Source organism: Planococcus citri, chromosome 3, assembly GCF_950023065.1.
Source record: "Planococcus citri chromosome 3, ihPlaCitr1.1, whole genome shotgun sequence".
In the NCBI taxonomy this organism is placed as follows: domain Eukaryota; kingdom Metazoa; phylum Arthropoda; class Insecta; order Hemiptera; family Pseudococcidae; genus Planococcus; species Planococcus citri.
In genome coordinates, this window is record NC_088679.1 from 58,327,119 (window position 1) to 58,343,234 (window position 16,116).

Below are 16,116 nucleotides of genomic sequence, written 5' to 3' on the forward strand. Positions count from 1 at the left end.
AACTGCAGCATTTAATTAAAAGATAAAAAGCAGTCATTCGGCGACGGACGCGACGCTCGAGAAAAATTAACCTGAACGTGTTGCCGCTGTCGCGTGGAAAAAAGGCACCACGACTCGCGAGTCGAACTACGAAAAAAAAACCAGGCAGGGGAGAAAGGTCACTTCGAGAAATGCCAGCAGTTTTTTCTTTCCATTTAGCTAGAAAACTTTTTATCTGGCAGTCTTGGAAAAGTTTCGTGTTGGTTGGCGACCTCCAAAAGAAACAAGCGAATAAATTTGAAAGAGAAAAAATGACGATAAACATCGAAAAAATGCTCCTCAAATATATTTAAAATAGCTCATGTTTTTAGCGCGAGAGTAAAATTGAAGCTATTTTTTAAATTAAAAATCTTTCGCTTTTGTGAAGAGTAAGGGTTTTTTCCCCCCTTCCGAGATAAATTGTTGTTAGCTTACCAAATTTTCAGCTTCATGGGCTCGTAATGCTTCGCTGTTTTATTGGCTCGATAATGTCGTCTTAAGTGTTATATCTTTCTTTTATTTTTACAGTTTGAATGAGATTATAAGTTTGGCAAAAAGTTTTATATACGCGCGTTCTTCAAAGCTTACGGTTGTGTTTTCTCTTGCAATTGTGATAACGGAGCGTGACCGCGTCGATATTAAGATGCGAATTTCTTCTTCAATTTGCAAATGCTTTGAATACCAAAATCATCGAGCTAACTGGAGGGTTATTGAGAATCGAAATACTCGGCCTCATTATCGTTATTATTCGGTCACGTTATGGTTGTTGAGGTTAATTGGTTAAGACGTGCGGTGCTGTGCAAATTGATATTTTGGGAAGGGGGTAAGGTAAACTATCGACCCCCGAAAAAACCATCTACATTTAGGGGAAATCGAATGAAATGCATGAAAATTTGATTTGAGATTCTCTCTGCGAAAAAAAAAACTGAGAAGGATAAGGGCATTTTCCACCCAGAAAAAATCCTTAAATGAAAATTTCAAATTTTTCACACGAGCTTGTAGAAAAATTTTAAACCACCAATACCCAGATTCAAGTACGATGTCAGCCTCGCAACCTTCATTCAATAGTAAGTTATACATCTACCTTCACAAAGTTTACTCCAACCAAAAAATATCAGCAATGTTTTAAATTCTCGTTTGGGAAAAAAAAATCAAAATGGATTCACGAACTGTACTGTCGTCGAATCTCAAATCGAATACTTCCAAGTTGAAATTCTGAATAAAAAATTATAATAATCAACAAAAGGTTCGCCTCGAAAGTTGCTTTTTTCTATTTCGATAAACAATACGACAAACTTATCCATTGTTCTTTTCGCCGCAGCACAATAGACGCTGTCGTAAAAATAATCACGCGAAACGAGTCGAAAACGAAAAATCATTTCATTTGTTAATTAAATTTTCGATCGAATTTCGTCCTTCTCGACTCTGAAGACAAAACACGTGGATGGTGCAAACGGCGAGGTGATTGGAAATTAGGCTGGAAAAATGAATTGGTATAGCTTTTTCCCGGTACTTTATTCTCTACACGTATTATTCGATCGAAAAGTGTAAAAATTTCAGATCTTCGAGAGAAAATATAGGTACCAGGTTGGGTTTAATTACAAAAACGAAATAAAATACTAAGTATGTAAGCGACACTGTCAAACAGCGGCTTTCAAGTTTACAGTATAACGTAATACCTTCGGATGTAGCTCTAAATCCCCCTTACTGTAGCTTTCAATCACGACGGTCTCAGCATTGCCAATAAACAAAGTAACGAGGCGGTATTACCAAGACTATAATATACAGATACCGTCAACGTCGACGTACTACATACCGGAAAATATTACCCCGGTAACCGAGCTAAATACACATTATACTTGTACGCAGAGAGCAAGCAACGTGTCGTTTTTCCAACGTATTGCGATTGTTTTATTCGCGATAAATTCTTATCTGGTATTTATATTTTCGCGAATAAATGATGCGGTGATTTGCTCTATGCGAAAATGTATCGCTGCCAAGAAATATGTGGTTTCAATGTGGGTGGGTGAAAACATGCGATCCATGCAAAGGTACCTTGAAAATTGATACACCTTCGCAAAAGATAGCTCGACAAAATTCAATACATAGGGTACAATTGAAAAGAAAATTCCAACGAAGTAGTGATGAAAATAATCCCATGTAAAATGAGGGTCTTGGCGGAAAAAGGTCGTTCGGCGCCTAAGGCCCTTTTTCCGCAAATTGTCTTAAAATAATGTCTGAAGCCTTGTTTTTGTAGTGAAAGTTTTTGAAATTTTAAATTAAACATTTTATTATTTGGAAATGTATGGTTCTTTATTATTAATATAGTATGATGCCGCCAAAAATTCCAAAAGACCAGAATAAGGGTAATTTACTCATTTGGAACAGATTGAAAAAAAATGTTTCCTGCATACAGGTACAAAACGACTGAGTTATACACTTGACTAATCGGTAACGATCGAAATGGAAATTGCTCTTAAACATAAACTGAAACTACCCTTAAAAAATGTAAATAATGTCAAACATGTGGACAAAATTTTAAAACATGACAAGGAAACTGAGAAGATCTTTGTGAGAGTTTTTAATTTACTTATTCTGAAAGTGACTAAAACCTATGTACATAGGTAATTATGTATTTATTTTTTCCAGAAGTTGTACATAAAATCAATGTAAACTACATACATGCATATATTATCATTTTGGATTGAAAGTAATCCAGAAAAAATTTGATCTAATACTCCCCCGGAGGGAAGATAAGAGTCCTATGGTAAAAAAGAAATTTCGAAAAAAGTCGAGGTTTTTTCGATCTAGCACCCACTCAACCAATTTTGCTGAAAAATTACCAGGTTCCAAGAGACAGTACTTGAAATTTGAGAATCTTCGTCGGCCCAGGTCATATCGGTCCAAATTCCAGATCGCTTCCAGGGCTCAATTGAACGTTTGGAAATTTTCAAATCGCTATTTCTGGGTAAATTCTCGTTCTGAAAATTTTTTCTACTCAAATATTTCCATTGATCACGCCGATACATTGAAAGATCTAATTTCTGAAACTGGGAAAATGTTTTGGAATACAGTGGTGCCTATTTTCTTAGTCATTACTGCAAATTTCAAAAAATTGAAAAAATTGACGCTTTCGGCTATTCAACTCATTAATTTGTGTATGAGTTGCTGTGTAATGTTAAAATGAAATAAATTTGAATTGAATGTTTTTGAGATTGGAAATAATGGCCAGAAAGCTGGCATCACTGTAATTACAAAATAATCTCCCAGTTTCAGAAATTATATCTTTTGATGTTTTGGCATTAATTAATGAGAAATACTAGGGAAGAACGAATTTTCAAAACACGAACTTGTCCATACACGTGGTCCTGGATTTTGATGGTAATGACCTGTTGATACAAACTCTCAATATGTACTACTCATCTTTTAGAGCTTGGCCATTTTTTCCGAAACAAGTTAGGGAGGGGGCTGGAGCAAAATAAAACAATTTTTTTCTCATTGAAGTACCTCGGGAGATACAGGCGAGACATTTTATCCGAGTGAACCAGAACCCACAATTGGCAGAATTCAACAGAATTTCGAATCAACATAGTATATCCATTTTGTAAAATTGATTGATGGAGTTGAATTTAGGCCCATTGAAGGATCAATGGGCCGAATACCAGGCACTCGTTTAATCAGATTCGGAGTATCAGAAAGGGACCGAGTGATAGAGATTGTTACAGAAGGAAATCAGCGGACCTTCAACAAATTAATGACAGAGATGTGTCTAGACAATGCAAATCATCCACGCCTTGATTGTGTAAACATGATCATAATTTTATTAAGCATAATTATTTTGCATTCCATACTATAACTATGTACATAGTTGATTCAATTATCGTTAGTAAGTAGCCTTTTCTCATTTTTCAACTCATCAACGTCATAATTGCATTGTATTGACGAAAATATTTTTTATTATTTTATTAGTTCCAATAAACTTGTCTTTTGTTCTTTTTTTTTTTGAATCTTAATAAATTTTTAATTATTTATAAGTCCTTCTTTGAAATTTTTATAATAAATTATTGTGTATTTCATTTACGATTCTTTTTTATGTTCTATTGAAATTTATTTTTACGAATCCGTTTATTTTGAATTGTCTTAATAAATTTTCCGCATTTTTATTGAAAAATTTTATTGTTCAATTATTGTGACGATTCCTTTTTATTAATGAGACGTTTTAACAGATTTTATTCTCGAAATGTTTGTTCTCATTATGGTATAATTTTATTAAATTATAATAAATTGTGCATTCGAAACTTTTATGTGCCTCTCCTTCATTTCTACTTGATCATCTTTTTTTTGTGTTCACAAGTTGGTCTGGTTATTCAACGAATTGAAAACTTTACAGAAATGTTCCAACAATTATTTCACTTTTACTAAAACATGATTTGGTGGTAAGAATGGTACACTATGGGTCATTTAATTATACAAATAAACTCTCAAAATTTTATTCAAGAAGGTCCGACGTTTCTTCGGTTGTTGTAAAAGATACAACTCTGCAAATACTATTCAAACAGATATTTAATTATTATGAAAATTTTCATCAATTTCATCATCTCCATTTAAAAAAAAAAATATTTATATGTATTCAACGATCCCTTTAGACCTACTAAAATCACCAATTTATTAAAATTACTCAAGTTTATAATCACGAATTACTCAAGTTTAAAATTGCGAAATTATTAAAATTACTCAAGTGAATTGCGAACAGAGAAGACTAATTGAAGCTCTACTGATAGGAACTTTCACGGATTACGATTAGATGAGGAGGAATATCATGGCGTAATTTCATCATGGTATCGATTTAGGAAAATCGAAATAAAAAATACGACCGAAAAAAGGTGAAACTAAATAGCAAAAGTTCCCTTTTTTTTTGAAAATTTTTTAAAAATTCAAATGAAAACTCAAAATAATTACACAATTGGCTGAAAGTTCAAAAAATATTGGGAAAATTCCATTCTGAATAGGAAAATTCACGTTTATTGTCGGTCTTGTTTGTTTTTACTGCTCTTTAATTTATCATTTACATATTTTCCTTCGATTCATTCCATAATTAAGTACACTTTTCTTTAAAATAGACATCTAACATGATTTAAACATAATTTTCAAATTTACTTATCACTTTTCTATGGATTTTTTTTCATTTTACTTCCACTTTAGGAATAGATTCAACACAAAAATTCCCTCTTATTCGATGTCAATTTCCAACAGACACATAATTCCAAATTTTTTTTTACGCTTTCGTTTTGTATTTCTAACGCACTCGTAAGCGATATTTCAGATCGATAGGTGGTTTTATTATCCTTCAGCAGCGATTAGAATGAAAGCAAAGTACGCCCTAATTATTCCAATTTCTCAGATTCGATCATCGGTACGATGACTTCTTTCTTCGGTCGATGCTCGCTCGAGAATCAACTTTCATCATTCATGTCGTAGTTGAGGAAGTGTGCAGAATAGCAGGTATCACTTCGATTCAGAGGTCATCTTCGTTGGTGGTGGATGGGGTGGTAGAGGGTTCTGAGAGGGTGGGGTTGAGGGTTTTGAGAGGGTGTCGTTGAAGGTCAATTTGATACACCGAGTTGAGCGAGATGACTTGAATGGTGATATACCATGAGGTGACTTTCTGCCTTAAATTACTCGACTGTCATCTCAGGGGAGGACATTTCCTAAAAAGAAACTGGTTTCTCGTGACCAGCTCCATAAAATGTTATCACCTCAAAAATCACATTTTAAACTGCATATTATGAGCAGTTTCGTCTTCCTTACTCCTTAGTAGACAATCTTCCTCAAGCCAGGAGAAAGAAATTGACCTTCACTCTGAACGCTGCTGAAGACGAATAACACCACTTATATCGCCGTGAAAATGTGAAATAATAATCAAAACAAAGTCAAATGAAAAGTTTCTTGAAAAAACAGAAACAATTCATCACAAAAAATGCAACATTTTTTTTTCCAAAAAATTGGTCAATCTACAAAAGTGAGAAAAAAAATAAAAGCTCGAATGAAACGAAGGAAATTTCTTCATAAAAAATAAGATGAAAATTTGTTTGAATTTACCTAATGCAAAATGATAATCCGTGCGCAATTTCACAATGCTCATAATTTTGATTTTGGAACGAAGAATGACGAATTCCGTAATATTTCCCTTACTCGACTAGATTTTAGACATCGTAAGCTTATTCGGAGCCCCATAAAAGTTCCTTAGAAGAAGCTAAATTAAATCATACGCGAAAAAAAGCTTCTTGCGATTAGCAAAATAAAATAGCGAGAAGGTGAAAAAGATGATAAACTGATACAATTTCACATGTATTTGTTTGTGATAATTCATAAATGATTGCTTCATCTGGACCATTTTCAATTTTAAAAGTTCGATCAACAATACCTTACGCCTGACAACTACAGCATCATAATATTTAATCATTTTCGCAATACGTATATTTCGTGCAATCTACGCACGAAAAAAAATACACCGGATAAGATTCTGTAAGACTCCGAAAATACTCTCAAAAAGTCAAAATTACTCATTAGTCATTATTCGTGAACAATCACCTACACGAATTAACATCTCCGAAAAAGAACTTCATCCATGAACTCAACTACTCTACTGATTACCAGGAAACACTTTTTTCAAAACCGAAGTATAGTAACTAAAAAAAGTTTCAAAACAATATCTACAGGCTTTGCAGAAGTGAAAGTGTAGGCACAGGCATAGTTTTGATTTTTTTGTTGCAGGCCAACTGTTGAATGAAAATTTCATGAAAAGTCGAACGATAGAATTCGAAAATCGTAAACCAACTCAGCAAAGATGTAAAAGATACGGAAACCGAATTTAATTTGGTAAAAACCCCGAAATGGATAATTCGAAGTCAAATATTACATTATTATCTCACGTTAGCGGGACAAAGATAATTTACGACACGACTAGTTAGGGCTGTTAGGGCCTAGTTATGCAATTCTGGTACCTGGTACCACTGTATCTATCCATGCTGCGTGCAGTGCGTGCTGCATATTGCGTACGTGACGCCGTTGGGCAACAAAATGGCTACCGAAATTGAATCGAATCGAGTGAGAATGAGAATTTATAGAACTCGAAATCGAACATTTAAAATACACATTACAGACAGAAAAAACTCATGGTGATTTAACGCACTTCAAATAATTAAATAAAAGCTCTTACGATACATAAATGAGGTACCCTCAGTATGGTATTGTGTAGTTGATTGCTTCTTTCACGGAATTTCATGACAATTTACATACATAAAATCAAACAACCCACAGAACTAATTTCTCCACGAAACATAATACGTCGCAATTGAGATAAATCCGTCGATTTTAGAAATAATCGTGATGAAATATCTTCTCTCAAGTATTACACAGTATGTACAAAATCGTATTCCTTCTTTACGATAGGAAATCACTACCAACTACTTTGGTAATTTAGGCACACAAACACATTGTGTCTGTTCTGTACGTTCATCACCACGTGAAACTCAAAATTGTTGGTACATATTTTTCACTTCCTACACAACTTTAGACAATAATGCTAACGTAAAATAGAACAGTCATGATGATTGATTTACTTACCAAGAAAAGAACATCATTACAAACGAATTATTAATAATTTACCGTTTACATAACAATACATACTTGTACAGCACAAGCATTACGAATTCACGAAAAACCACTATCGACGCGATGGTCGTATCACACGATCAAACGATGTTTTGAAATTCGAATAATGGAGTATCAAAACTCAAAACCGAGTCTGAATCAAGAATACGTCTTCGAGGTCGAAACGAAAACGAAACTCGAACTCTTTAGCAATTACAAGAGATTAAAACAAAAACAACCGACACATTTGGACGCACAAAACAAAATCAACGAGGCGAGAAAGAAGACTTCTTAGTTCTTGGAATTGAAAAGCGCCAAATAATCGCCACCTCGCCAGACATCGTACCACCCCGTCCATCATTCTAAACAAAAGACTGCACATTGCACAACTCAACAAGGTTCGTTGTTTCCGATGGATCCGTTTAAGGTTGCAAGGAATCGGAATAAAATAAAATCGAAGGTAGGGGGTAGCAGTGCAGCCAGCTTATCAATTGCCAAAAATCACAAATCTTATTCAAATAAATTATTACATCATTTTTTTATTTTTTAAAAATCTCTCAGAGTATTTCGTATCTTGTTTCTTGTTGTCTTCAATTATGGAACTAAATTTGATAAATCCCTTCCCTTCACCACAACCTTCTCAAAATGACAAAAATTTACATGTTTTTAGGCCAGCAGAGAGGATTTTTGCAAATCACACCAAATTATTTCAAGAGACATTCTGTTACGAGTATTTCGACGTACCCGAAAAAACCTGCCCATCGTAATATTTTGAAATTTTAGTAAATTGTAAATTCGAACAATTCTCGAATCTCGATCATTCTCGATACGTATTTGTATTTTATTTACGTATATTTTAACCCTTAAATGCCACAAGGTGGTGAATTTCACCACACCAGTTTTTTCGATGCGTTACGCTGGCAGGAAAGAGTGCTCGGGTGGGAACGACTATTGGTACATGTGTGTGTATGTCTTGCGCTTCAATTCCGCTGTTGAGCATATTGCATACTTTTTTATTTTAAGGGGCAGAAATTTTTTAAAACGAGTGAAATAATAATTATTTTTGAATTTTTTGCCCCTTAAATGAGAAAAATAGGCAAGTTGTTGTACATAAATTAGTAGAGCATGGATACATAAATATTTAACAGGCGGTAGTTTCATTCCAGTCGCTGTCGATTGGCTACAAAAAACTATCCAAAAATATGAAAAAATTTTTTTTTTTTTTCAAAAAATTGTGCCCCTTAAAATATGAAAGTAGGCAATGTGTCAAACATGCCAAATGAAAGGCTGAACATTTACGCACATGTATCAGGTAGCCATGATATCAAGTCTCTCGTCAGTCCAGTGCAAGAAAATCTTGAAAAAAATATAAGTGTGGCATTTAAGGGTTAATCATCTTTCCTTGCACAGAGCAGCAAAACACAGCACATCAATACATACTATGTATAGAAGTCTCGTGCCAAAAACAGCACCGTTACACAAATTTTCAACGTTGGTGCCATTTTTGGTACCAGTGTTCTGTGTATGATTAAAAACTCAAAAAATACTTTTCAAGAACTGAGAAAAATACTGCTCATCATTCACATCTTAATCCTTGTAATTTAATTAAACAAAGTTCAGAGTTTTGATAGTTGAAAAAAAAATTTGCAGTTTAGAAACTTGAGTTCAGTACCTATCCAAAAAAAACCGCACAAGAAATCAAATCACCAAGCTCGTGAAAAATCTATGAAAGGCATTCATAACACAAAATGAAATGACACCAATTTGATCAATTTCAAAAATACATCGCCATCAGATTCCCAGCTGAGTCTTCTAGTCTCGTATACAAAAAATTTCATTTTCTAAAAACCTCCAGCGCGATGTTCGAAAAGACAAACTGAAGCAATTGTTTGCATTTCAATAGCAGTTAATACACACATTGAATATATGAATAATAAGAACAATTCATCTGAGAGGTACTTACATATACTCGTAAGTAATTACGTAAAACATTGAATTGCAATTTTTAAAAAAAAATGTAGTCCGTTCAATACTCACTTTCAAACGAGAATTTTTAAACGAAGAATCGAAAATCATGGATCATATTATGACATTGACATTTATTGAAACCAGCATTTTATTATCACTATGGGTACCTTTAAAGTTTTTAAATTAAAATTTACAACTTTTCAATAGACTTTACTCTCTAAAGTAAAAAAAAAAATCAGTTACTGACAAATACATTTCAATTATTCAGATTTAAAATTTTTTTTAAAAAACTCGTAAAAATGTTCAATTTTGAAAATATTTCGCATATCAGTATTAATTCGAGGTTGGAGATGACAAAAGTTTACGTACAAAAATCAATAGGATAATTTTATAGTTGAAACAACTATCTTGAATGAGGGCGAAAATTGTTGTTGAATGTTGAGTGTTATGTTAAGTAAAAAGTGAGTCTAGGTACGTAAATATATTTTTTTTCAATTTTAAAAATAATACCCTGGCCGACTTTGTTTGTGTAGATAATGAGATCAGAGATGATCTGCAATTTCGCATTTATCGCTTGAACAGAAAGTAGCCTATGCAACATCCATGGCTAAAATTTGGCAAATTAATTTGGTTCAGTTGGACGAAAAATGATTTTTCAAAATACTTTCAGATAAAACAGATTTCACATTTGTGAGGGTTCCAAAAATCAAAAAAAGAAAATAAACATTTTCACAGGTTTGATATAGGTAAATACATATCAATTGGCAAAATTTATATTTTTCTCTCACATCAGTGATACGCCCCTACTTAATTAGAAATAAGGCCCAACATGATATTTGCCCCTGGCCTGCATCGGCTCTCGACGGCCCTGTAAATTAATTAATCACGCTAATTAATTATGGTTAAATTCCTCCAACTTTTTCGAAAAAAAAACTAGCTGTTGATTCTTTTTCAGATTGTTTACAAGATCAAAATTAATACCAGATTAGCGCGATTACTTATTTGAACTTTTCTCTAGGGGAAAAAACGAGAATTATTCAATATAAATGATTACGGAAAGTCCCAAGGGTAAATCATGTATTGCTACGATATCTTATTTTGTACTAAGTTTGGAAGAAGGGCCTAAAGACAAAAAAAAAATTATCCTAATGATACTGCAATGAAAAATTTTTCAAAACACTTTGTCTCATTTTTTTTTTACAAATTTTTTGAAAAATTCCACAAAAATGATAATGGCAAATTCGGTAAAGGAACGAGTATTTCAACAAAACAGTTCGAGATTTTCACATGATGAAAATTTTTATCAAATTCTCCCAACGCCATTTCATAATTCTTTTCAATTTTGACTTCCAGAGGACCTAAATGCAGACAACCGCTCAAATAGATTGGCGACCAATTGGTCGCCACTTCAGTCTTCAACTGTTAACAGTTAAAGACTGAAGTACTTCCCTCGCCTACGCATTCGAAAAAGTGGCGAGCGTAAGTAGGCTACTATACAATGTATCGAAATAAATCCGTGAACTAAGAACTTCATCTGTTACATACATATTTCCGTATACCTGCCTATCCAATCTCGAATCGGATCACAAATCCAACCTATAAAAAATAATCGAACGCACCGGAGCGAAAAATTTGTCAAATAAAATGCAAAATTTTCCGATAGTGCGGAAAAAAGATAGGGAGAAATAACGAAAGGCCGCGGCGCGTCTCGTCGAGTCGAGTTCAGTTAACTCGAAACATTCTACGAATTTTATTCAAACGAGCGTAGCTTTAGGTCAAGAACGAAGACGAGTTTTCCTCTTCATACATTTTCATGTTTATTTTGCATGTGTATATTCTATATTCGTTGGTTTTTTTTTCTTCTTGCAGACTTTTTCCTCGTTCTTGGTCGTCGCGCCAATGTAAATCCGACGATGCAATTGCATACCTAGTCTCTATCTAATTCATGTAAAAATATTCCTTCCTTTTTTAAATTGCACTTCAACGAATTATGAGCTTTGAAGAACAGAGAATGAAAAGAACGAAAGGAAAGACCTACTTTTAAAATTTCACGTACCATACAAAGTACAACACTCCGCAGAATAAAAAAAAAAAAAAAAAAACTCCCAAGCAACGTGAACATTTTGTAAAGCCAAAACTTTACGAGGCTAAATTCGTCGATTGTGTATTTGGTACAATTTCAATCTCGTCGTTCTCGTCATCGGTTAACGATTAGTTTTCCAAGATTTAAATCACCGTACAGTTGGCAAATCTCCGGCCAACAATTAACGTAAAACGGATGATGATTCAAAAATAACGCTGGAAATTGCTTAAACGCCGTTCGGTGTTTTAAAGTTTGCTGAAACTCGACGAGCTCGAACGAATACGAGCTAACGTAGGTACAGATGACTGAAGTTCACGCTGTCATTCCCAAAGGAACCTCCAAGTCTAACTTCGTCTTTTCGTCGTACTCGTATAGAACAAGATGTAATATTTTATTTAATTGAAAATTCGCCTGGCTGTTGAAATATTCTGCCATTTAGAGATGTCAAGGGGAGCGAGGAAAGGAATGGTTATTGCCATTAATGAACCGATTGGACTGAAACTCATCGAAATTTTACGTTTATCGTGATATTTCGGTAAACTGACTTGTAACTCGAGTGATCGAGTGAATTTGGAATTTTATTAAAGAAAAAAAAGTCGGTTAAAAAAACAATTCTCTTCGGCTAGGTCTCTATTAGTTGCGTTTTTTAAAACCGAATCTTTCACTTATAAAAAAATGTGCAAAAATGAGTTAGGTAGGTATGCAGATCTATTCACTCTTCAAGTCTTCAGATGAATTTGAAGCTTCGAACAAACGAAAAAAATTCAACGATCGATGCAATTCGTTGTACAAGTAAGTAAATACGTCTTAACCTATCCAACAAAACGTTATTCGCCAATGATTATTCAATAACGAAAGTGCAAGCGAAAGGAAGGAAGTAACACGAAAACGCGTAAATTTGTTGAAAAATTCCATAAAAGAGATACGGTTAAAGAGAACATCACGCACAGAGACGCGTTAGATAAAGGCAACAAAATTTTACAAGGTTATAAATAACACTTTTTAGTATAAAACTAAGCTTTCACGATAAGAGGAGAAGTAATAAAATTTTAAAACCGTTGAAGGAAAAATGAATCAATTTTTTAAATGAATTGAATTGCCATCGGTATATTTCAGGGGTAAAAATTTTTGGCCCAGAAATTTACTCTCAAGAAGTGGGCGTTTTTTTTTTTGGTCTTGAAAGCGTTGAAAATTTTTATCCGGTTTGGTGGATGGGATAAATCGTATAAAATGATGCAACAAATCATAAGACTGAAAACTTTCGAGAAATTGTGCGGCACATAAATTCTTTCGAGTGCACTAGATTACGTAAAATGATATTTTTTCATTTTTTTAATCGAACGGTGAAATGTGACGTATTTCAACCATTCGAAAAATTTCATTTTGTGCCAGCTAAATGTCTTCTAGTTCAGCTCCTTCGAGAGATGAATTTTTGTAGCATGTTTCAGACATATTTTCGTTCATTTTTCTCATTCTGGGTGGAAATTTAGAAATTTTTTGCAGTCTATAGATATACCGATACAGCTGTTTTTTTTTCATCATTCCTCTCATTCGACTTGCGATCTTGGAATGGAAAGTTGAGATCAAGTAACGTTTATAGAAATGACCGATTTGGATTTTTTTTGGAGAACCTATAAGTATTCAGTTCAAATAAAAAAAAAAAAAAAAAAAAAAAAAGTAGTTTTTGCTTCAATATAGTCATACTTTACTTACCAACTGCTTATGACTAGCTACTTATGTGTCTACGAATAAGGAAAAATAACTGCAAAATCGACTCGTTTCTGCAAGTTTAATTCGATACAAAGCTTGAACCTTTGTCTGTGATTGGTTATCGAGCAATCGAGATAATTATATCTACACACGATTACGAACAGTACTAGGAAAAATTCAATGCGAAGTGCATGTTTCGACTCGATATGGATTTACCAACAACAACGCTTTAATATGTACATGCAATAAGGGCTCGATTAATCAAGCAATATTCGTACCTGCAAAATTAATATAATAGGTATACGTGGCTATTTCGGTACAATGTTGAGTACGTAGACGTACATGTTTTAGCATAGCTAGTGACATTAGCTAACAGATTCGGGTTTTGCCTGCCACAAGGCATACGTTTTGATAAGCTCTCATTATCTAAATAAACCTTACATGTGTTTCCTTTCAAATACTCATACATAATGCAAGATAAATAATACAACATCGCATCGACGTGATTCGCACAATTCAAAAGCCGAGCCAGGTTTTCAGTTTTATGAAAATTGAAAATTACCACTTCGATGTACCGGTGAGAATGTTTTAACCATGTACCTATACTACCTACAGGATAATACCTTTCAATGAGCTGTACCTTTAGGTATAAAAATACAGGGTGTGCAAGAATTGATGTAGTATTATAGTTCCCTATGTGATTCTATCACGCTTCCATAGCATCTCACTTCAATTATGAAGGACAGTAAGGGAAATTCGCCATAGGAAATCGGGTATCTTTGAAAGTAATAGGTAGAAGGTGTGAGCAATAAAAGTTTGACTGTTTTTCTGAACAAATAGGTCAAAGTGATATTTCACCCCCTCCCCTTTCAAATGTGAGGGCGGATACGGAAAGGTACCTTATGGCCAATAAATTACCTAAATTTTTTTTCCTTCGCCCAATTTTCATAGGGACTCTTCAAAAATCGAGTGGAGGCAAAATTTTTTTTTGGCCATAAAGTACCTTTTCTTTACGCCCTCACATACCTACTTATATTTATGTAAATTAAATCAATAATTCTTGGTGATTTTTCCCCATTTTTTTCTCAATCAACTTCAAACGAATTTGTGTTTTTTTTCAGCTAGTATTTTTAAGTTTTATCGTACTTTTAAAGAAGCAGATATCAGAAAATGTATCAAAGCTTGGCTCAAAAATAAATCCGAAGGGATTAAGAAATCAGTTGAAAAAGAAATGGCGTTGCTCAATTGAAAGCATCGGTAATGTTTCGCAATTGTAATTACATTAGGGTCATTCCGTGTCAATTCGACCAAAAAAAAAAATGCAATTTTGAAAGTCATTTCTTTCGAATTTTGCTCAAATTTTTTTTACAATGCCTACCCTACCCAATAAGTAAGGAACCTGCAATCAGTTTGGTCCTGACACCCTCAGGTGGACGGTTGGGGGGGCTTCAATCATTTTCACATTGTATAGAGGTACCTAACTTCAGCAGCACATGCCTCCAAAGCTATCATAATACTTTGATCAAAACTGATTTCACAGTTCAAAAGGGCATTGCATTTTGAACTTTTTTACCACATATTTAGAAATTTTCTAAAGTCGAAAGTTTAAACTTCAAAATGGCGCTGTTAGTGTGAGCTACCATTTAAAATTCTGAAAAAATTTCCATGGATGTACCTTTTGATGCTTTTGGATCTTTCAATGGAGGAGAACACCCCCTCCTCCACTCCTCCAAATTTGGGCAAAACTTTCAACAAAAACAATCTGGGGCATATGGAGAATATATAATTCGTGAAACGTTGCAGCTAATCGCATCAGAAAGCACCCAAGGAGGAGTATAAATTGGAGGTGTACAAATGTCAAACCTTTGCTATGCTGACGACACCACCCTCATGACCAGTTTTCTGAAATGCCTAGAAGAGGTCAGCGCAAAATATGGTTGCTAATAAATAAAGCAAAGACGAAGATCATGATTGTGAACCGGCCTGAGAACAACTCGTCTAACATACAGGTAATCCAAGGAATCAAAGTTGTGAGCCAGTTTGTATACCTGGGATCCATTGTGGATAACAAAGGAGGCAGTGAAGCCGAGATAAGACACAGAGCGCAGATCACAAGAAGCGCCATGTCTCCTCTAAAGAAGATATGGGCAGACACAGCAGTGAGCAAGACTCTGAACATAAGGCTGGTAAATGCTCTGGTTTTCTCAGTGTTTCTCTACGCTTCAAAAACTTAGACAGCACGTGAGGGAGACAGAAAAAAAATTGATGCGCTCGAGATGTGGTGCTGGAGGAGAATGCTTTGGATCCCATGGATGGAGAAAAGGACCAACGTATCCATCCTGGGGCGGAAAAGATTGTTGGCAGTGGTACTCAGCAGAATCCTCAAATACTTTGGGCATGTCACAAGGGCTGATGCCATGGAGTCCCTGTTTGGTGTTCAATGTTCATCCAAGGCAAGGTTATTGAGGGAACAAGAGGGTGCAGACGCTCCCCCCACAAGATGAACAGACTCCATTCGAAAAGCCATTGGACGCAGCTTCCCAGCTTGCGTTAAGAGCGCCCTAAATAGGGACAGTTGGAGGGAGCTGGTGTATCGTGTCACAGAAACGGCTGCCATTGCGTCATAATCACAATACCCCCAGAGGGGTGAAACGGCACCAAGAAGAAGAATGTTATATCAAATT

At 34.6% G+C, this 16,116-nt stretch overlaps 1 protein-coding gene across 3 annotated transcripts in view; it reads right to left on the bottom strand.

Moving 5' to 3' along the window:
- LOC135841343 (dipeptidase 1-like) overlaps positions 1-16,116 on the bottom strand; it is a 705,386-nt gene that overhangs the window by 686,612 nt on the left and 2,658 nt on the right. The window contains exon 1 of one of the 3 annotated variants that reach the window (XM_065358263.1): positions 7,645-8,005. The exons of the other annotated variants lie outside the window; for them this stretch is intronic. The gene's annotated coding sequence lies outside the window, so the exon portion shown is untranslated. Of the gene's footprint in view, positions 1-7,644; positions 8,006-16,116 lie in introns of those variants that run through there. 3 annotated transcript variants of the gene reach the window in all.